This window comes from Corticium candelabrum, chromosome 11 (genome assembly GCF_963422355.1).
Source record: "Corticium candelabrum chromosome 11, ooCorCand1.1, whole genome shotgun sequence".
Lineage (NCBI taxonomy): Eukaryota > Metazoa > Porifera > Homoscleromorpha > Homosclerophorida > Plakinidae > Corticium > Corticium candelabrum.
In genome coordinates this window covers 4,673,029-4,695,987 of record NC_085095.1, presented here as the reverse complement: position 1 = coordinate 4,695,987, position 22,959 = coordinate 4,673,029, and the positions used below count along the sequence as shown (strand labels likewise).

The following is a 22,959-nucleotide window of genomic DNA, read 5'->3' as shown; positions in this document are numbered from 1 at the left end:
AGAATTTACCAGAAGTTAGTCTTGGCCCAGGTTATAGGTGGGAGTGATCCGGGTCAGAATCCTGTGTCAAGATGGGGTTGGCAAGAATCGGGCACATTCGTTCCAAATATGTTAGGAAATTGGGCAAAGTCTTGGAGATCAACGCTAACTCTAAATCTAACCCTAAACCTGCTTGATTTCCTAGGAAATTGGAATGACTGAGCCCGATTTTCGCGTATCCAGTATTTTGGGACACTCGATCCAATATTTTTGATGGCTGTACATGTAGCAAGTACTTTTGCTTAGCCAGACCCTCTTGCGCAACTACACATCCCACCTACCTGTAGTGTCTAATACAAGATAATTGTGATCAGAAACACTGTTGCATGCTGTGCAGTGTCAGACTTTTGTAATTTGATTCTAAGTGGTTTGATTTGGTTTAACGATGAAGGTGGTAAGAAGCGTCAGATTTCAATTTACAAAGTTGTACACACTTGTGCTTGTATGTGTTTTGTAGATAACATAAATATATTACAACAAGTCTATGCTAATTAATGTACGAATGAAGTTTGGGTTTATGCTTTTTTCAGATGTTGATTGTTGATACCTGAAGTACTATATTGCTTGAGAAACTTGTTGCTTATTGGCACACGTTTTTACTGCTACAGTAATAGAAATGATTGGCTATTTATTGAAAATAGCAAAGGTACCATATTTACTAGTTATTGTATGGGCTTGTCGAGGATATCGTTGCTAAACCCTGGAGGGGAGTTGCAGCTAAAAGCGAGATAATTACTGAGGCGAAGCCAGGGTAATTATCGAGGCAATTAGTTGCCACTCACCCAAGGCGGAATACCAACGATATCCGAGATTCGCCCATACGATAAGTGATTTGTATCATGCAAGGCCATTGGTTGGTTTGAATTACCGTTCATTTATTCATTTGAGCTGTGAGGACGTAAATCTTACTGCTCTACTTCTTTGTCAGTAACCATTCTGTAACTAATTAGACAGGAGTCTAAGTGCATAGGCCATAGTAGCTCATTAAACTCTCTTACAGGTGCGTCCAATACACAATATACAGTAACATCTATTGTTGAATACAAAGACCAATTAACATCCAGAGAAGAACTAAACCACATTGTCTACAGTAGGCAATATCATTCGAAAATGTGAACCTATAATTTTAATTAATGTAGCCAAGTGGACTGTAGCATTTCCAGTAAATTTTGAATGGTTTAATTAATTATTTGCTTAAAATGGAACGTTTCATAGCAGCCTCGAACTTTCAGACGAGAGAGCCTGCGAACTCTAGTCTGGACTTAGAATGATTTCGGAAGTACTTATCAAAACGTAATGGTAAATGGTAGTCAACAGCGTAGGATTGTTGTACATAGTTCAATAATGAGATGGAAAGATCTGCGGCAGAACGTTAGTTAATCTAACCGCTCAACTAGTGAGACTACTGCTCGACCATTTGTCAAAGGTGATGGTTTATCGATGCTGCTGTGCATGTTCTGTCACGGCAAACTTGAAAAGATCGAAGAACTGGAGCTGAAACTAAAACTAAGAGTTGTGCGTGCAGCAGTGTTTCTATTCACGGCTCTGGTGTGCACTCGGCGCCCACGAGGATTCACACTACATGCGAGTTGTCGGCGTTAGTGTACTTAGCATAACCAATTTATTGCTAAAACCAATCAGAATTTACAGCCGACATTCCGGTTCTAAGACGCTGACTGGCCTAGAAGGCTATTTCCGAAATCATTTTTACTTTGCACTGTTGTGGTCCAGACTAGAGTTCATGCGCTTCGCGCGCTGTCTGATCTGGAAGTTCGAGGCTAGTTTCATAGCCAGAGCTGTACGTACATATGGCTCTGTTAATAGCTACAGTGTTCTCCCCAGAATATCTCAAAGGCGTGGTGGTGTAGGCGTGGTTAAATGGAATGCACTTGTGGGCGTGGTTGTTTCAAACGTAGGCGTGGTCATCTGAGTGGGATTTGCTGGCTTTGCGGTGCAGTGCTAGAGCAACATAGAGTGCTTGTATTTGGTCTCTAAAATGTTAGCTGTACAACATTTCTATGCGTGGACAGAGTACAACACAAACAAGCTATCACTAAAATCTGCATACATGTCGAAACCTGCGTCTCCCAATAAATTCCAAGCCAATACAAATCACAAAATTGATTGTAATAGCTTTAGTTAGTAACTTAGCACTAGTAGACAAGTTAGCTAGGCAGTCGGCGCAGGGGCGTCGTGTGGGCGCAAAAAGTGGTGGGGCTGACTCGCTGCTGAGACTTCGGCTCCGGTCTTTGATATTGAAAAATGGAAAACGTCCCGAAAAGTGGTGGGGCTTCAGCCCCCTCTAGCCCCTATTACGCGACGCCCCTGGTCGGCGGCAATTTTCGATGCCGATATCGACGCTAGGTAGAGACGTGCACGTGCGCAGCGTATCGGCACGCTCGCCGAGATCTACAAGTTTTTCGAAACTGCGAACGTGTCTATACTAACCTGAGCAATGCTTTCGCTAACTTAGGCTTTTGGCCGATGCCGTGCAAGCGCATTTTGGCGTCTGTAATCAGCGCTACATCCTGTGTAGGGTAACGCCTCCTCAACAACACAATTCGACGCATTGATGTACTTTACCTTGCGACTTTGTATTCTCTCAACGCACCACTAACGACTCCACGGCACAAAAGGCTGCCAAGGGCGTGACTCACATACGGATTGGAATGTGGGCGAATACGCCACCAAATGACGTCTGATCGGATTCGAAACAACGTCATAAGTATATTTTGGACTTAGTGATCTCTATGACGTTGCTTTTGGACTTTCCACAACAACAACAGGTGTTCTATTCATACAAGAACGCAAACCACTTGTCTCCCATTTCTTGCCTAACACACAGATAGTAAGTAAGGCGTGGCGGTCATAAGTCAAGGCGTGGCGGCGCTAGCCTACTAGGGATGGCTAGGGATGGCGGGAGTGGGCGTGTCCTTGTAAAATTTAGCCAAGGCGTGGCAGGCCGCCACGTCTTGAGATGCCTGGGGAGAACACTGAGCTATTAAGCTGATAATTGGCCTGTTTTTCTGTTGTTTGGTACAGTACAGTAGCATAACCATTTATGAAATTTTCGGCACACTATAATTTATTGTTCTAATATTTATGCTATGCATGCCATTATAGTCCTCTTTTCTTAGAGCACTTTTTACACATGTACAACTACTATTGGTAACAGGCACATCAATGACAAAATCTAATTACGTTTGTCAACATCTTGCAGAGCTGTTGGTAACAAAAGCTTTGCTGTCTGATTTCTCCTCTTTTACATTCGAGGCACGTATAATACCCTGTAGGACCAACGACTCGATGGCCGAATGTGGGCAGGTTGATAGACTTGATGTGTACGGGTCGATAGCAATTCCGGCAAAAGCTTCTCCTCCTCGTGTGATTCACGTTTGTACAGGTAGCTTAGCGACTGCGCGGAAGAGCCTGGCTTGCGAGGCTAAGGCACACCTGCACCTGTCAGTCTACTAAAGGTTCTTTCGTAGCAGTATATATGCGTACTCTACTGTGTCTCGTAGATTTGGATGCAAATGAAGCCATTTGGTACAAAGACTGCCTGTCCTTTCTCAGCCAGCTGTCTAGACATGTCTTGGCATGTGTTGATGTCCACGTGACCTTGATATCTATGTCCATGTAGTTTCGCTAACCACACCTTATAAAGGGCGTAGCTAGCGAGACTACTCCATAGATGTATCTATTGTGTATTTACAACTCAGACCAACTACGTACACGTGTCTAGCTCTAGATCAACATCAAGTCCCCGTATCCCCTGTACCCCGTATCTCTATCAGATGTCCATTCACGTAGCACCAACACAACATTTTCTCCTCTCCTCAGGTTGAGGTTGATGTATCATAGTCCTCTAACCAACGTGGCTGAGACCTGACTCTATGAGACTTCCTAACACCACTAGTAGCTTCACGTGTATTATTTTCTACTTGGCGTGGATGTCTGATGTCTTCCTGATCAGTATACTGTCTCTTCCCCTCGAAAGCTGCCTCCGAAATATTGCCATTCTGGCAACCCATCCACACGCCCTTTGTCATACCCTCTCTGCTCTGCGTTGACAAGTCGGTTTGCATGCCACTTTTCCCCATCGCTCAGCAAGTAGGTATCAGAACCTACTCTTCTCAACACCTGAAGTGGCATTGAGAAGACGCCCCTCAATTTGTGTCCTGAGATGGTCGCTTAACCCGAACCCAGGTATCAGGCTGAAACTGAGAGGGTTGAGCTCTCCGCCTATGATCCTCATACTGCTTCATTTGTTGTTGACGCTGCTCCACCTTCCGTGCTTGTTCTTCCCTTCCTATTTGTCTGTTGGTCGACTCTGCTCCTGAGTCCTCTTTCCAGTATGGCGGTAGTAGCTGCGACGATGGTTGTCGTAACTTACGTCCTACAATCAGCTCCGCTGGAGATTTCCCTGTGACCGAGTGAGCTGTCGTTCTGTAATAAAATAGTATACACCTCAGTGCATCAACCATAGATTTCTCGCCTGCCAGTTGTGCCTTAAGCCTTGCTTAATCACCAGGTTAAACCTCTCCACACCTGCATTACCCTGTGGATGATACAGGGGAGTGGTAACGTGTCGAACGCCGTGACCCTTCAACCATTGCTTGAAGTCGTGAGATCTGAATTGGGGTCCATATCTGTAGTGATGGAAACCGGCAAACCCCATCTGACAAATAGATCCTCCAGGAAGGAAATAACATCCGATGCCCATACCTGCGCGGTTGAGCGAATTTCCTGCCATTTTGAATAAAGATCATGCACAACTGTAAGAAATCGATGCTCTCGTGGTGTTATAACTAATTCCCCGAAGATATCAACCTGAATTTTGAGCCACGGTCCCCTTGGCCATGGTATCGGATGAATAGGAGCTACTCTAGGACAGCATGACTTCCCACTTACGATGCATGGTTCGCAGTTTCTCACAAACTGTTCAACCTGTCGATCCAAAGCTGGGCACCACACAAAATCTCTACATTGTTGCTTTGTACGCACAATACCCAAATGGCCTTCGTGGGATAATTCCAGGACTCGTCCCCGCAATGTTCCTGGTACTATCACTCTTGCTCCACGCATAACACAGCTAGACTCTGGGCCCAACGGTGCCAACTCTTCTCCGACTTGCCAGTATGCCCGGAGATCCTCTGACGGTGGGTGAGATGGCTATCCCTCTCGTGCATACTGCAAGACTGGTGCCAGCTGCTCGTCTTCTCGAGAAGCCACCTCTAGTTGTTCTGCTGTTATTCCCGGGCTCCACGCCCCTAACATCAGGACACACTCCTCATTTTCTAATGGTTCCAGAATCTGTTCCTCTTCTGCTGCTGGAAAGCTTGACAACAAATCTGCTACCTGGTTGCAGTTACTGGCCGATACTCCATTTGAAATGAATATCTACACAGTCTCTCTGTCCAACAATGAAGCCGTAATGGCCTGTGGCCCGTTCCTGTGATCGACAGGAGAGAAACAAGTGCCTGGTTGTCAGTTCGTAGTCGAAACTGCCGCCCATATAAGTACAGGTGCCACTTCTCACATGCCCACACACATGCAAGTGCCTCTCTTTCCCGGCTGAGTACTTCTGTTCCGCCGAAGAGAATACTCTGGACACAAATGCTACAGGGCGCTCCACTCCTTCTTGCTCCTGTGACAACACTGCCCCAATAGCCGTCGCTGAGGCATCACCTGTAACAAATGTAGTAGCTTCTGATGAAAAGTGGGCAAGAATCGGCGCTGACGTGATGTGTTGCTTGAGTCGATGAAAAGCAGATTGGCACTCTGTTGACCACACCCATGGCACACCCTTCTTGAGCAAGCAGCGAAGTGGCTCACTTGTCCTCGCATAGTCTTCCAAGAAACACAAATAGTAATTTGTCATGCCCAGAAAGGTACTCAGATCTGAAACCGACTCCGGTGGTGGTAAGCGGAGAATGGCCTCGACATTGGAAGATAACGGGGCGATACCCTTACTCGATACGTAATGACCAACAAACGGGATTTCTGCAACTCCTATTAGACATTTCTCGTTGTTCACCGTCAACTGGTGGCATGCTAGTCTCTGAAAAACGTGATCTAAACGCTCATTGTGTGTTTTCCGATCAAGGCCGTGGACGGCAATATCGTCCATGTAAATGGCTACTCCTGGTATCCCAGCAAGAACCGACGTCATCATTTTCTGGGACGCACTCGGCGCTGATGATAGCCCGAATGGCATTTGTCGGAACTGGAAAACTGCCATGTGAGTCACAGAAGCAGTAATGTATTGAGCATCTTCTGCCATAGGCAACTGCAAATAGCCTTGTTTCGAATCAAGCTTTGAGAACATGTTGGACCCGTGGAACTCCACTGTGATGTCTTCTGCTGTCGGTAATGGGTGTCTTCCCGGTATAACCGCCTGGTTAACCGCACGTAGGTCCACACACAACCTAATTCCCCCGACTTCTTGCGAATCACAACCATGTTAGAGAGCCATGGTGATGAATCGACTTTCTCGATAACACCGGCTTCCTCCCATCGGTGTAAATCTGCTGCTACTTCGTCCCTTATTACCAATAGTAATCTCCGCAGACACTGCCGTACTGGTACTGCAGAAGGATCCAGCAGAGGACGATGCTGGAACTATCGTGCCATTCCTAGTCCGTTAAATACTGTAGGCCACTTGCTCCCCCAATGGCCACCTCGTTGATTATCATCTTGCAGGGTCTGTACTGCACTAACTTCCTTCTGTGCCTGACGTCGTTTCACTGGTTGGTCCACACAAATCTGGAACCCAAGAGCTTGAAAAAGATCCAGGCAAGGATGTCTGTACCGGCCTTAGCCACGTAGAATGGGAAGTCGGTCAGGTCGACACCCCGGTACTAAACAGAAACAAAAATCATGCCAAGAAGAGGATGTGACGATCCTCCATATCCAAGTAAACGGCGATCTGGTGGTTGCAGTCGAAAATGAGATAGACCTTGTAAAATAAGTAGCTGCACACAGCACTGAAACCTTAGCACCAAGATCAATCACCAAGGAACCTGTTGTCCTGTCCAGCTGGCAATGATACCGCTTGTAAGCTACACCGCCAGATTTGTTGACAACATTCAATGAAACCGGTTTCAACCACAGAAGAGACTCTTCTGATGTCACCTTCTGAACCCCCGTCGAAGTAATCGACCTACAACGTCCTGCATAATGGCCCATCCGGCCGCATTTCCTGCATTTCTGCCCCTTGGCTGGGCAGGTGGAACCCGTATACAGCACAAAACCGCAATTCCCACACTTCTGGGAAGTTGAGCCTGAACTCTGATAGTGCAGCTTGCCAGGACGCTGTGTGTTGGATTGTCCTTAGGCCACTGCTTCTGACTTACATGTGACAGAGCTCTGTCCAACTGAGTGGTCTCCTGCTGATAACAGCTTCTCTGACGCCGACGTCTGCATCATCTCTGAATCACGCCGGGTGTCCTCCACTGGCATAGCCAAGGTTAACGCGGTCTCCAACGTAAGACTCTCTGCCTCCATAAGCAACCGGTATAAATCTGAGGAAGTGTCGTTTTCTCAATCAGCTGATCTCGGATCATTTCATCCGTCAAGTCTCCAAACTTGCATGTTGCCGCCAACGTACGAAGAGTGGAAACATACTGTCGAACTGACTCTCCCGGAAGTTGAGCTCTTTGCCGGAAATGGAAACATTCCACCATGGCATTCACACGAGGTCCGAACTCCTGAGTCAACAGCGGACGTGGCTCCTCATAGGAGGCCACCGGTCTGGCCGTGCTCATAATTCTCTGGCCTTCGAGACCAAGGCAATGCATGAGCAGCGCACGCAATCGCGGCTTACCTTCCCCCTCGTCAACGATTCCCGCTGCTACAACGTATTGGTCAAACGCCGCCAACTAACGTTTCCAGGAAACTGATGGCTCTCCAGCTGTCTGTAAGAACGGTGAAGGCGGGTGGATTGCCAACTGCACCATCCTCGTCGCCAATAGTGTGTATTTACAACTCAGACCGACTACGTACACGTGTCTAGCTCTAGATCAACATCATGTCCTCGTATCCCCTGTACCCCGTATCTCTATCAGATGTCCGTTCATGTAACACCAACACAACAGTATCCTTGTCACATACACCATAGATGACCCTGGCAGGTTTTGAAATTACACTTTCGTTGTCGATGATTCTTGGAACTTCCAGGTAAGGTATTGGTGATTAGATAATATCAATTTATTATTTATCTGATAAAGGTTTGCGTCTGTTTCACTACATCACGGCTGGGTTTACAGAACGGGCAGCTGCACTCTTATGTCATATATGGGAATGTACGCCTCACGGAAGTTACCCGGATTATTGGTTATATGCATCCTTGTAACCCTAGTAGCCGAGAGTTTAGCACTTAGTTCTTTATTTTATTTTTATTTTTATATCGCAGCATGTTCACGCTCATGAGTGATTCCCCTTTTCTACTAGAGTCCCTAGCACAAGCCCACATTTCCTACGAAGCTTTCTTTTCTGACATTCAAGACTTTAGGGAGTAGAAGGTGGATAGTCTGTAAAAAACGGAGAAGCTCAATTCTACTTATAAAACAGTAGTGCAGCGGCGTTGCGAGGCCATCAAAATGGGGGAGGCTGGCACACGATGTCGTGATGTGGCCGGGCCTTTGTTACACTACATTAGCATCACTTATTGCATTTTTATTTGATGTCAAGGCAAAGAGGTAGACTCAAAACAAACTAGGCTAGTGGTAGTCACTTAGCTAACGGAGCTGCTTGCATACTGCATGTGTAACCAAGTATTCTACATCAGTTTCCAATTGCAAGTCTCTTGCTATAGTTCTTTTTGAAACACATTAATGCCAAGGAGCTTAATCTGTTGTCAGATGTTCTTGTTCTCAACCAGGTCTTTATGATCAGTCTTTTCAAGGCAGAAAATGAACGCCGTTGTATAGAGGTAACTGGAGTACATGTCCAGTAACAGGGTAACCGAGGGAAACAAACAAGCGCAGTCATGCCTAATTATTAAAGCAGCTGGCGAGTTCTCAGATATGTCCATCACATTTTTCTCTTCTCAGGTCAAAAGTTCGCTTACTTGACAAAACCATAGCTTTGAATTCTGCTTCTAAACTAATTCGCCCTTATAGAAGGTCAGGTTGAAGGCTGTTCGTTGTGCATGGTTTTCTACGAGTTTACTTGTTAGTATAGATCATACAGTCGTACGTACAATTTAAATATTTTGTGCAACCATGCCTAAAAATGAGGGAGCCGGGTCCGCCCAGGTCCACCCTGGCCTCTATTACGCGACGTCGCTGAGTTGTGATATGAAAAAAATTTGTTTGATGAATCTTCATATACAAATCCCCTATGCTATGATAGTAAGATGTGACCAGGCATGGATACGTCTCTCAAGGACACTTCTATACATATATACTGGCAAATGACCGTATACGTTTCGGAAACACAAGGAATATCTGGAATTGCAGCTGATGAGAAAACGCAGGAATTTTACTAGCCTTCCAACAATATTCTGACAGAGGTAAAAGCATGCAGGCAAAGCAGCAAGAGTCATTTCGGGTAACATAAACCAATGCGTCTTTTCGGAGAGTGACTGCAACAGACTGCAGACTGGTACTTGTCTGACCGTCATCTGATTTTGCATGGCACTTGATCACTTCGACCGCCATGCATAGCTGTAGCGGCGTGCATGCAGATGCCCCACTCTATATAATTGCGAACGAAGCTGCAAACCTGTTTGGACAGAATTATACTGCACTCGGACAGCGTGTGCTGACACAACAAATCATTACTTACTACAAGACAACAATTTCTGGCAGTAATGGCTCGATCACCTACTCTGCATGTATATCTGTAAATCTAGACGCGCAATCTCGATCGTGTGACCGCAAACGAAGACCAATTTACAATTTATGGGACAAACCCTCCTGCCACGTACTTCAGATGCATGCATCAATGTATTACCGAATGTTTTACTGAGAACTATCTCGCTAGCAGGCAGAAATGTGTATACGTGTGTATGTCCTATTTCAATAGCAAAATTATAACTCAGTGGCGTAGGAAGATGTTCACAAGCGGGGGGGGGGGCGTGGATGTCTTCATGAGTAAGCAAAAACTACCTTGCTTGTCAGACCATAAACAGATTTGCAAAAGTCACTGGCAAGGAAAATTATTACTACACTGAGCAAGGCGGCTTCATCCTCTCCCGGTTTCTACGCTGGTGTATGTTGTAACCTTATGCAAAGAGCGATTGTAGAATTCAAAAGTTTTGGGAGAGTCATCCGCGCAGTCAGGCATGCGATCTTAGTACCAGTCGTCGGCACGTACTCTAGATAGGGTACTCATTGAATCAACGCTGTCATTCCCACGTGTTTCATTTCGGGTGGGGTAGGTCTGCAACGCTGTTGGCTGTAGCTGTAGCTATGTCTCTTGAGTCTAGTCTCCTCTTGTCCAGTCGTAAGCTAGCTAGCTAGCTAGCAGACAGAAATGGGTATACCATACTGACGCGATTAATACCCCACCCCCATGTTTGGCTAGCATCAAAGGTAAACTAGGGATGGGACTTTACTCAAAACCTGACACCTGGAGGTGTTAATTGACGGAAGTAATTAACTTAATCAATTGACAAGTAATGTACCACCTGTCATGTGTCTCACGCAACCGGATAATTTGTCGGCAAAATCTGAGAAGGTCATCTTGATAATGTTCCGAAGGGCTTGAGACTCATTCGTTTTGCGCCGTAGTCCTACGTTGAAACGTTGCTTCCACCTGACAAGCCATCTATTGCTTGCTCTAAATCCTACAATGTTTAGTTCTGCAGCAACTCGCTTTGCTTCATCTATCAGTGCGACGTTAGAAACTGCCAGGCCAAAGTTTTGCCTCTCTTGCAAAAAGTCAAACACCCGGTTATCAAGCTGTACACTTAATGGTTCACATCCGTCGTGCATCTTTCTTGCTTTCTTTCCTTTCAGAGTTGCTTCGTGTCGCTTTAGCCCCTCGTACTTTGCATTCCAGTACCGCACACACTTCCTGTCAATGTTAAATTGGTTGATGGTTTTTGACACCACCGAGCCATTGCCTTGATGCCATTCAACAACGCTGATCTTGTATTCAACAGTGAAGCTACGATATCTCTTGGGCATAGCTGCCTAGAACACGTTGCCAAATTCGTAGGCGATTAAAGAAGCTCTATATAGAAAGCACCAATTAGCACCAATTAAAGAACAAAAAGGTGTGAAAATCTTAGGACCTGGACCAAAGGTGGGGATGGGACTTTACTCAAGGCCTGGTGTATTAATGGCGTCAGTACGGTATGTGTGTATGTCCTACATATTTCAATAGCAAGATTGTTGTAATCTCATGCAAAGAGTGATCCTAAAAATTTGGCAGCTTTGAGAGAGTTATCCGTGAGGTCCAGGTGCGATCTCAGCACCAGTCTTTGGCACGTACTATTTACATACAGGGTACTCATTGAATCAACGCTGTAACTCTCACGAATTTTCATTTTGGGTGGAGTAGGTCTGCAACGATGTTGGCTGTAGCTGTGGCTGTGTCTCTGAGTCTCCTCTCGTGCAGTTGTAAGCTAACTAGCATAGTGTTGACACCTTGATTTAAGCTCTCGTGCTCGTGTCGTTACTGCCTTCTAGTTCAGGCTGTTGTTCGCAGCTGGTGTTCGAACTCAATTACGAGATCAAACCTTGAAGATGCATGTGCGGTTTCAAACGACTGCCTTCAAATTTGATGTGCAATGAATTTTGTGGAAGAACAGCCGTTGACCTTTTACATAAAGATACACAAGCGTTGCCATCCACTTGCGGTCTCTGTTGGCGGATCCACATTTGATTTTAAATGGGAGCGTGATCCGTAGGAAACCAAATGGCGACGATCGGCGTTATACCTGAATTCATAGGCAAGATTGCTGGCCAACCCTACTTTCATATGGAAATGATCAGGACCGCGAGCGGGGTGCTTCAGTCAGAAGCCTTGTGGATTAACAAGGATGGCAAATGGATCCAGCGGGTACCTCTGCTGACTAGAGTGTCTATCCCACTGGATACGACGGATTGCCCAACTGGTAATAATAATAATAATAATAATGTGTCGTGCTCAACCAGATCAGTCTGGTTTGTAAAGTCTATTACAAGTACCGGAAGCAAACCCTGCTTCAGAAGTACTTAGACCATCACGGCTGTCTAGAAAGAAGACATGACTTTACGAAAATAATTATTATTATTATTATTATTATTATTATTATAATGCCTGCAATCTATATCGAATTGGCTAGTCACTGATCGTCGTATGGACTGCACGGAAACATGTACCCTGCAGGGCTTACCTGCCGGGTTGGTGGGCGCCCAGATAAGGGTAAAGACCCCACTTGCCCATTATGGAGAGGCATAACGACACATAATAGCCCACCGTTCCTAGCAAATCTTGAGCACGACAATAATATGCCGTGGCTTAGTGGTTAGCAGCATGGCTACTGCTCCATGGTTTGGGTGTTCAAACCCCAGTGACGACAGTAAATTGTGAAACTTATCTGTCTTTCTCTCTCTCATGTTTCTCTAGCTTTATCCACGAGACTATGACTCGTTTCAGTTGTTGGGTAGTTTGTGTGCTCTGGTGAATGGTCTGTTGACGATGGCGCTCAGCGCTTTCCTGGTGGGCATTGATATCCACTAGACGTGTTGTTCATGAGTTCGCGGTCACCGTAATGCCTGTAATCTATATCGAATTGGCTAGTCATTGATCGCCGTGTGGACTACACAGAAACATGTACCCTACTGAGCTCACCTGCCGGGTTGGTGGGCGCCCAGATGGGGGTAAAGACCTCACTTGCCCATTATGGAGGGGCATAACGACACATATAATAATATATACTATATATCTTTTGCACTTTAATAAAGGTACAGTTTTCTCTGGAGAGGACATAACGAGAGAAGAAAGAAAAAAGGAAAATTGCCACACTGCACACAAATAGAGTCTGTTCAAAAACAGAGGCACCCTGGAATCGCGGTTTGTGATTATGATTAGAGAGGAGAAGTTACTCATGAGTTATGGTAAACAGGCTCATTGTGCAACTAATTATGTCTGCACTACATAACATTTAGTTTTTTTCTACATCTCGTGTTGTGGTAGTGCTAAAACGAGGTCAAGAAACGTTTTAGATCGGCAAAGAAGAAGTCTTCGCCGCTGACTTCTTGACGATGTTGAAAAACGTAAATGTAGACCATAAGATTAGCGATGCATTGCATTATCTACGTGTTGACAACTGGTCTAGTAAATAGATCGTTTAGCAATCCTAAGCGGCCGGTCATTATTGTCGGTGGGGGGAGGCTGGCAAAATTTGTCGAGGTTCGCATAGTTTGATATGTGACCTCTGCAAAATATGCCTGCTAAAATCTTCTGGCCCCACTGTGTGTCGGTTAACTTTAGATGACCCCTTATATATGTGCATATACATGCAGTATATATAATCAAATATAGGTATGTACAATAAAAAGCAGTCTGTTTCAAGGTTCAAGTGCGGCCTAGGTATAATTTCTAAAGTTGGCCAACCTGCTGACAAAACAAGTAAAGCAAGAATTGCCGCTTTCAGCAATGCAAGTGTGCAAGCCATTAGAAATAAAGATACTGTTCTTGCATACAATTCTATAGTAGACAGATAAAAAAACCTGAAAATTATGACCCCCAACAGAAGATGACCCAAATGCTTAGTAACCCTTGAATTCCAAACTTATGGCCCCCATAGCAAATTTGCCATCCCCCTCTTCCCCGGACGCTTAATAATGACCGGCCCCTAATGAGATGCCAAACAAACTGTAATTGTATTCTATTGGTAGCCGAGTTCGCATCTACTGATCTGTAATCGTCTTAAATTGTCACCAGCTGTCAAATGGTGTGAATTTCACCCGCCTATGCTCACGTGTTTCCGAGATCCGGTTTTTTCACGCTCCTTCCGTTTTGTTTGGGTGTTTGCCGTCACAGCTGCATTGAATTGATGGATGCATGCCCTTCGAGTTTGATTTTGAACTTATGCGCAGGCTTTAATTGAGGCAAACTGACATTTCACTTCTCTTCTTTTGTTCACTATTATCTTTCATTTTCATGAATTAATTAACCGTGTCTTTGCAGTTTTACTGTGAATGCTACAAGTGGAATGCGTACAAGAAGGCTGCATGACGAGTTTACTTAGGTAATGAATTAACTCTCAAAATTAGGTGATATAGGATATTTGGAATTAGGGTGCTTAGATTGCAGTTGCATGCACCGAGTTTCTGCTGCAATGCGCAATATGGGTACAGTGGCTGAATCAATTGCTCGCTAGGAAACTGTTGCTGACATTTGCATGTTATATAATCTCCACGTGATCACTTTATGTTGGTAGTATACTTAGTTTCTTCTACTATGCATATGTAGTCTGATGTAGAATCGCGCTTTGAGTTTATTATGTTATTTTTCAGAGAATAAGAAAGCTATTTATTATACTACATTTCTGCATGAGAACTTTGTCAGATTCTTTTGTATGCCACAAAGTCATTGTCTGATAGTCTAGCAAGTAAGAGTAGAGTCTTTGTGCTGTCCTAGGTATAATAATTGTCTATGTTTTGCAGGGTCTGATTTGGTTGCTGGTATTACTAGTTCTCCTAATAACGACTTTCCCTTGAATGATCTCACAGACTTACTGAATAGGTATGGCAGGCTGATATTATTAGGAACTAAGACATCTCCATTGCCTACTTTCGGTGATGATAATCATAACCCACCGCCTGCAACTCCATTGGGCTTGAAAAGGATACTTCTACAGTAAATGTGGGTACCGAAGAGCTGAAGAGAAATATGCCATTCTAGCTAAAGATGTACAGAAATGCTATTGTCGACACACAGGTAATTCTTTGGCAACTTGGGCTAGCCTTACTGATGCAGTAATGGACTGTTAATTCATAAGTTGTACTGTACATACAAAATTATAGGGTACATGAACGCTGTCTTTTGATGAAGGAATGCTGTCCTTTGATGAATTACCACCCTTCAGGTATGTATAAATTAAGGGTGCAATAAATGGTTGCAAGTGTTCAAGACTTTCACTAGTAATATATGTGCGAGTATACCATCAAAGTGACCCTCCTGGACAGTTGGAAAAACAAAAATTGAGAAGGCAACAGCTGCAGGTAAATGGTATGGCGCAGCATGCATTTTAACTTAGAGAGTGTAGAGCCCAAAAACACAAGCATGGATGCTGAACGTTTGAGAACAACTACAGGCTAGCTGTGAGGAGGATGATAAACATGGCGACCACAACCGGCTGCTTAATTGTGTGAAAAAGGGGATTGGAGCTGGCGATGCTGTGATAATTTGCACATGTAGATGTGCTGCGCAGTGCATCAGGGCTAGTGCATCAGGGCTCGTACACAGTACTGAATTTAATCTGCAGTTCAGCAAAAGTAAAGGCGGGAAAGATTCAGGCGGGTAGTGGCATTTCCACAGTACTGACAGTAATGGCACAGACATGTAGATTCGTAATATATATATATATATATATATATATATATATATATATATATATATATATATATATAGTGTGTGTGTGTGTGTGTGTGTGTGTGTGTGTGTGTGTGTGTGTGTGTGTGTGTGTGTGTGTGTGTGTGTGTGTGTGTGTGTGTGTGTAGGATATATTTATTACATACATGAACGTTCCCACCCCAGCATCCCCAACAACTCAAGTATGCATGTCCCAACTACATACATCCTCTATCTCTAAATTCAAACGTAAAACCAATCTACCATTATATGACCATAACTTTACAGATAATTGTTGTAATAAGTTATTTAAAGACTTTGAAAACGTCATGTGACTCATTGCAGAAATTCTCGAAGCTATAGAGCGTAGGATCTTGAGACTGTATGGTGTCCAGAGACCGAGAGTTTCCACAGCAAGTGGATAAGATATGCCACCAGCTGCTGTAACTATGTCAGCGTGATGAAAGTCTTTGCAAGCTTCTGCAGCAGCTCCTGCATTGCTGGCAGCTTTAATAATGAATGAAGGCTGCAGGCTGTTGGCTACTGTTACATCGAAGAAGCCGGGACGACCCAGTAGAAAATCAGGATGAAATATATAATGTATAAATATATATATATATATATATATATATATATATATATATATATAATGGTTGATTAAGTTCATTAGAATAAAATAATAATTGCTATAGTCAGTTGCTTCATTTAAATGTAGAAGTTTGTTCTGTGATAGATTGGGCCATTGTTGGTGGCTGTATCGGTGGTGCTATTGTATTGGCAGTTGTTGTGACAATAATCTTATTTACAATCTACATGAGGAAACATGCACCTTCAGGTGTTACCTTTCCTGGCGTGAACCAGCCTATGATCACGACTCTTCTGCAGTTATTTTAATCTAACATTCAGTGAAGTGGCAGCGGCAAAAGAGTGACTAATGCTTAGAACAATGTTTGCTGTGCTGTGAGATGTACTTTGTCGGTTATTAAGGTCAATGTGAATTGTCTCAATTACTTAAAGTTGATTTTGCAATGTATAATCACACTCATAATCAATTAGGTTCTGCTAGCTATGGTTTAAATGGAGAAGCTGGTCTCCACTTACAGAGTTTACGAACTTCATCAATTTCATCTTCAAGAAGCTGCTGCGTTTTCTTGGTCTTGTAAGTAGTTCTCCTGAACAATGCAGCAACAAACAGATCAATACGTGGTAAAAAGTATAGTACAAACTGGACTCAGTATACCTACATCAGATAGTTTGTTGATGTCTGGAATGGCGTAATTGTGTCTGGTTTGTGACAGCCTTGTTGCCTAGGCAATAATAAACTCGATACCAATATTTTGATACATGAACACCTATCTATATCAATAATATGTATACCCAAAGTTGACAACAGGCCTTGTAGATCCCATCTTGTGGAATTCTGGCATGTATTCTGGTACTTGATACGGCTTGTTTCCAGAAGACAGTCCGGGTATGTCTCTCTGACTGTCTGCAACTGCAGGAGGTCATATTTACAATCAATTCAGTGCTTGTTGACATACCAGAAAACAATAACATGCATATGCTTAATTTTTACAACCGCAAATACGAAACATAACCACAGCGAGTGTAAGCAGACATATATCAGAAGTTGCTAATTAATTATGGTCTCAAAATAAATGGGAAGAGAGAGTGTGACTGGTTCTGTGCATGCTGTTCTCACCTAAATCAATTCTAAGAGCAGGTTTGTTTGTTAATATAGAATTTCTTAGAGTCTGCAACATGAATGGTATCAATACATTCCTTCTATCAGCACAATTTCGTTGGTTAGGGCACTTGGTTCGTATGAATGATGACAGAATACTGAAGGCTGTGTTCTATGGACAACTATATGAGAGGGAGCACAATTACAGGGAGGTCAAAAAAAGATTCAAAGACAGCTAGTCTGAACTCAAACATGAGATCTTGCCATATAAATCCTCTACAAAGGGAAAATAGCTGACGACAGGTCTCTATGGAGATCAACATGCAGCAGTGTAATCAATCAAGATGACCGCTGTAAATAGGATACTGAAAATAAAGGCAATTCCGAAAGATAGGGAACTACCATTGCAGCACCCGTTATAATAGCGTTTTTTCTTCCCGTATTATGTGTACTCAGTAGTAGTAGAGTGAGAAGTTCTCAAATACAGTTTTTGAAAATACCTTTTTGTATTGCAGAGATCTATAAAACACCCCTCTTTTTCACGTGGGATTGCGTGCAAACAATGATAGTCAAATATTTTGTGGTCTATAGTATCTTCCTCCCGTCTCTGGGCTGCACCTCCCTAGGCCCCGAGACGGGTTGAAGATATAGTGGAGAACATAAAAATTTGGTCTTGCACCAGCATCTCCATGATGATTATTATAAAACTTTTTGTTCTTTTTGGTACCTTTTTGGGTTACATTATCTCTCGCGCCAGCAAGATTTTCATAGCAAATAGTATACAGTCGTGTTTCTCTACTAGAGCGTCTTATTAGACCAAGGTTCTCCACTTTATTCCTACAAAGATCTTTGCATGTATACCCACCTGGTGGTGGACATATCTCATCCAACCCAACAGGTGGTTCATACACATCATACAGGGTCCTACGTGAATTATCCGAGGATTGGATTGTCTGCACCGTCTTCCACAGTTCCTCTATCTTTTGTCTACTCTCTCGTACAAAATCTCGTTTACGTTCTATTGTTCTACAGTGCACCTCCATAGCTTTCCAAGGTACATATCTACTATACGATCATCCTTGGTCAAACAGGTATCTAGGGTCTTCTCAAGCAATCCTATGTTGCCTCTTTTTTCCATCTGCAAACCAAGATTCTAGATACTTGACTCGACGAGTACCGCTAGGGATAACTTCCATAATTGCATGTAGCACATCATTTGGTGCAGTGCCAAAGTCTATAGGTCTGATCACGGGTGAGGGTGAGGAGGCCGCATTGTCGGTTCCCTTATCATTACCCCCTAGTACAACTATACAACCCAAGCCATAGCGGAGAGCCAACCATGGTTTGGATCATTTTGGTATGATTTATTGTAGTTCAGTGTAGGTCCTAGTTGTTTTAAGTTACAGATACGATATATACAACCTCTACATACAGACCGAATCTAGCAATGGGAGATAGATCCAGTCCCATCCATATTTGGGGTAAATAGTACCTAGGTATATGACAATTCGGGTATCTTCAATACGGACGGAGCCTTACACTCAAGTAATACAATATCTCTGGAGACTTCAGATGGGATTAAACCCTTGGGTAGACGTTTGGCCATACCATAGGTCAAACTATCTTCTCGTGCAGTGTGAATGTGCCTCCTATTTTTACCACATTTTGTAGACGATACGACACAGTATTCATCTGGACATAGATATAGCCTGCATTTCCAGCTCAAATATATATATATATATATATATATATATATATATATATATATATATCTGTCCACCCATGCAGGTGGTTCCACAATGTACCTCAACCAATTGTTCAGATATGGGTTCGAATACCGTCCTCCACCAACAGGCAATGCCCAGTGAGGATCTCACCTCGACACCACCACTCTTATCTCCAAGTAATCGTCGAAAGAAACAATAGAAGTTCCAACACAATAGAGCAGCTATTTCAGACCCTCTAACTGTATGCCGTCGTAATCGATGCCATTTCCTAGTAAGTTGTCTGAGAGAGCCATTGGCGTTCGATGAATCCTGATATCCTCCATACAAAGATAGCATGTATTATACAGTCGTGTTTCTCTAATAGGGCGTCTTATTAGAGGGGTATATTACACAGCTTGTTTCTCTAATAGGGCGCCCTATTAGAGAAATAAATACATATATAATATATGGCTATTTTTTAAAGTTCTTGCCGCTGCTCAAGCAATGTGTTATCATGGTGCAACTCTTGTTGAATATCCTGTGTGTATTCAACAAACTCTAGGCATTTATTGGTTGGGTTGTCGAATGCAACCCAATGGGAGAGACGTCATTGTAGCTGGGCGTAGCCTTTCTCCTAATTAAGTTATAACCATGGCTGCCACTTGTGGTCATATTTAGCTCTACAACTAGGCGCAAATCAAATCCAAGAGGCTATGAATATGGCTTCCTATGAGGGTCACACCCACATTGTGCAAATGTGCCACGACTATGACAAGGTCGATCTAGACAAAGCCATGGAGTGGGCTGCAGAAGGTGATCACGAGGAAGTCATCCTTTTATATATAGAATTGGGAATCTTCAAGTTCAACTCGGCTATGTTATGGGCCGCAAGTAGTGGTCACGAAAACATTATGTGACTGTTTCGCGATTAGGGGTCACCGATTTTGAGCAACCCATGGTCTGGGCAGCAAACAATTTGTGAAAATGTGATACAACTATGTCGTGAGTGGGGAGCCACCAACATCGACACGGCTATGCCGTGGGCCGCGAGTGGTGGTTACGAATCCACAGTTCGCCTGTGTTACGATTGGGGTGTCCAAGAAATCGACCTGGCTATGACGTCTGCTGCAGAAGGTCGTCAATCTGTCGTGCAACTATGTCGTGATTTAGGGGCTACCGCCATCGAACAGACTATGCTGTGTGCTGCAAGCAATAGTCACAAATCTATAGTGCATTTGTGCTACAATTGATACTGTCATGGCTCACCCCGCCATACATGGACACCTTGGGATTGTGATTCTACACCACAGATGGAGTGTAACCAACATCGAATGGGCCGCACTATGTGCCAAAGAAGGTGAGCACGAAGAAATCGTGCAAATGTGTTACATCTGGGCCTCTATTGACTCAGATTGACCGTGCAAATGTGGGCCAATATTGGGGTCAATTTTGAGGTCTAATTTGTGGTGCAAAATGTGCAGACAATTTTGGGGTGCACGTTTATGTCGTCACTGTTTCTCTATATAAGAACAGACCTGCCAGCATCACTACCGCCCCTACGTAGCAAATAATTTTTATTTGTCTTGGATTTGGAGCTGGTGGCAGTGGCTTACACTAAGCCTCATCATATGGTTCCACGGTCTCCTCTGCATCCATGTCCTCGGAGGGAGGTTTCAGAACACACAATGCCGAGTCAAGCGCCTTGTAACCGATATACCCTAGGTCGTGTAGTTGTAAGAGACGGCTGAGCTCTTTGATTGGTGGGCTTAAGACATTCAAGGCCTTGTCGAGAGCCACCGCACTGAGGTGCCCTTCCTCGTACAAACGCAACAGATGTTTGAGATCCTCCATATACGAAGAGGTTACATAAAAATGTTGCGCCCTATTAGAGAAACAAATTCTATATGATATTAAGATGTTGCACACTTGCAAAGCAGACGGTTGGTACGGCATCGGCGCCTGCCGCAAACCCAGGAAGGTTATTCAGTGTCCCAACTGTGGAACTACCATCCACCACGACGAGCAGTGTTGGTACTGAGCTCTCCACCCTCCTCCAAAGTTAAAATGGATGGATCCCATTCCTAAGAAATGTGCATGTGGTGGTAAATATGAAAATGTGTTCGAAGGTGAACACGTATGCAAGAGCTGCGTCTCCTCCACAAAGTAGAACAACCGTAAGCTGGGCCGTACGCTCACTATGTGTCCAAAAATCCAAATACAACATGAAATACCACATCAGGAAACAACTGCAACGATTCGATCTCACCGAGGATCAGAAGAGGCTGGTCGTGATGAGAACTCGACAGGCAGAGAGAATATGGTATAATCTCTACCAAAGAAAACTCATCAAATTGGATTTCATCCTATCCAAGATATTCATATGTATGGGTATTCCAGAGCAAGCCCAACGATGTGCGTCCATCAAAGAGAAAACTCGATTCGAATACGAGCAATTATGGGAGACCATTGTAGATCTCATTCAAGGGTGGTGAGGTTGTCCACCCAACTGTTGAATGTGTTGGGATATCCTTTCCATTTGGCGAACGCTCGTTGACCCTTTCTCCGTATCACCTCGATACGAAACACATCTTGGGTCGTCTTCTTCTGTAGCTCTGGCTCGTAGAAGGATCCGTCGATGGGCTCACCATTCAAATCTTGATCTTATAGGTCACCGGGTTGGTGTTCTTTATGTCAACGATCTCCAAAACTTCTTCGGTCCAATTGAGTGTGTATCCTTTTTTTCAAAGGTGGTCTTTTTCTTGGATATTCGAACACGATCACCAACTTTGATCATTGTAAAAAATGGGTTTGTCGGGTTCAACTGTGTTACCATACAGATAACTCCAAACGATCGATTCATTTCGTTTGTCGCTGGCTTTGGTGGGGCTCAATCGTATAGACCTGTGATATGAGGTATTGTATATCTTCAAAAATTCGTCCAAAACGTCTATGTACCTTTAAGTGTTGCATGTTGGCCAATATGTATTTCTACATTCTCGTTTTTAAGGTTCGATTAAATCTTTCCACCACCACCGCTTTTCACTCATTGTATGTAAAATATCTCTCAATGCCGTTGTCTTATAGCCAGCAATCCATGGTCCTATTGTAAAATTTACCACCTCGACCCACCCACAACCTACTGGGTTTCCTTTTTGGTATCGCGTCCAAAGCACAAACAGGGCTGGATCCAGAGTGGGGGTTCAGGGGTTTTTTTCAACCCCCTCTTTTCCAATAGGCGTGGTTCAATAATTTCATATAATTTTATTAGAAAAGAGAAAATTAGTAACGCTATAAATAACTGCTAACGGTGAACCCCCTCTTTCAAAATTCCTGGATCCGGCGCTGCACAAACTATCTTTTTACATATCTTGTCTACCAATGGAATAGACCATGCGTACTTGCTGAACACGTCGATGATGTTAAGAAGATACTTGATTCCGTTGTTGCATTTTGAGAAAGACTACATGTTGACGAGATCCGTGGTCCACGTGCCGTCCAAACCTCCCTGACCCTGACACGTCTCGTGGAAAACCGCCGTTTCGCTGGTTTATGGAGTTCCCCGGCTAGTTGGTCAGTCTACGATACATTTTTACCCCTACCCACCGTGCCGGGCGATTTTTTTGGGGCTGAGCTAGGGTGAGCATGGGTGTGGGCAGGTAGGTGTTCCGTGCGACAACTAAACCCACCAAGGCAATGTTCAGAATGCATTGCTACAGTTACAACAGTTTCTTCCAGATAAACACACAATTCGGCACCGACTGATGGCTACATTGAGACGGGACCCCACGATGGTGATCGCTGTAAAATGAGCCTCGACCAAGATTAGTGACGACCACTGACATTATCAAGACTACAGTGTAGCGAATTGAAAGTTTTTCAAAAGAGATTACAGTTTTGAATGTCGTCTAACTACAGCTGCTTTCTCAATTGGACAGCAGATAATGTGATCCATAATGAATATAATCTTTTTATTTTTTTAAAATTATTTTTGGTCAGTTTTAGTATTAATTAGCTAAA

General features: G+C 43.8%; 1 long non-coding RNA gene across 2 annotated transcripts; it reads right to left on the bottom strand.

The window, feature by feature from the left end:
• Window positions 1–16,434: 16,434 nt before the first annotated feature.
• LOC134187442 (uncharacterized) lies at window positions 16,435–17,217 on the bottom strand. 2 transcript variants are annotated; one of them, XR_009971107.1, is made up of 3 exons: window positions 16,930–17,217; window positions 16,793–16,859; window positions 16,435–16,724 (listed from the first exon to the last, which is right to left on the bottom strand). It is a non-coding gene; the product is annotated as an uncharacterized LOC134187442 (long non-coding RNA). The 2 variants fall into 2 exon arrangements; XR_009971106.1 differs by having other exon boundaries at window positions 16,797–16,859.
• Between the last annotated feature and the right edge of the window lie 5,742 nt (window positions 17,218–22,959).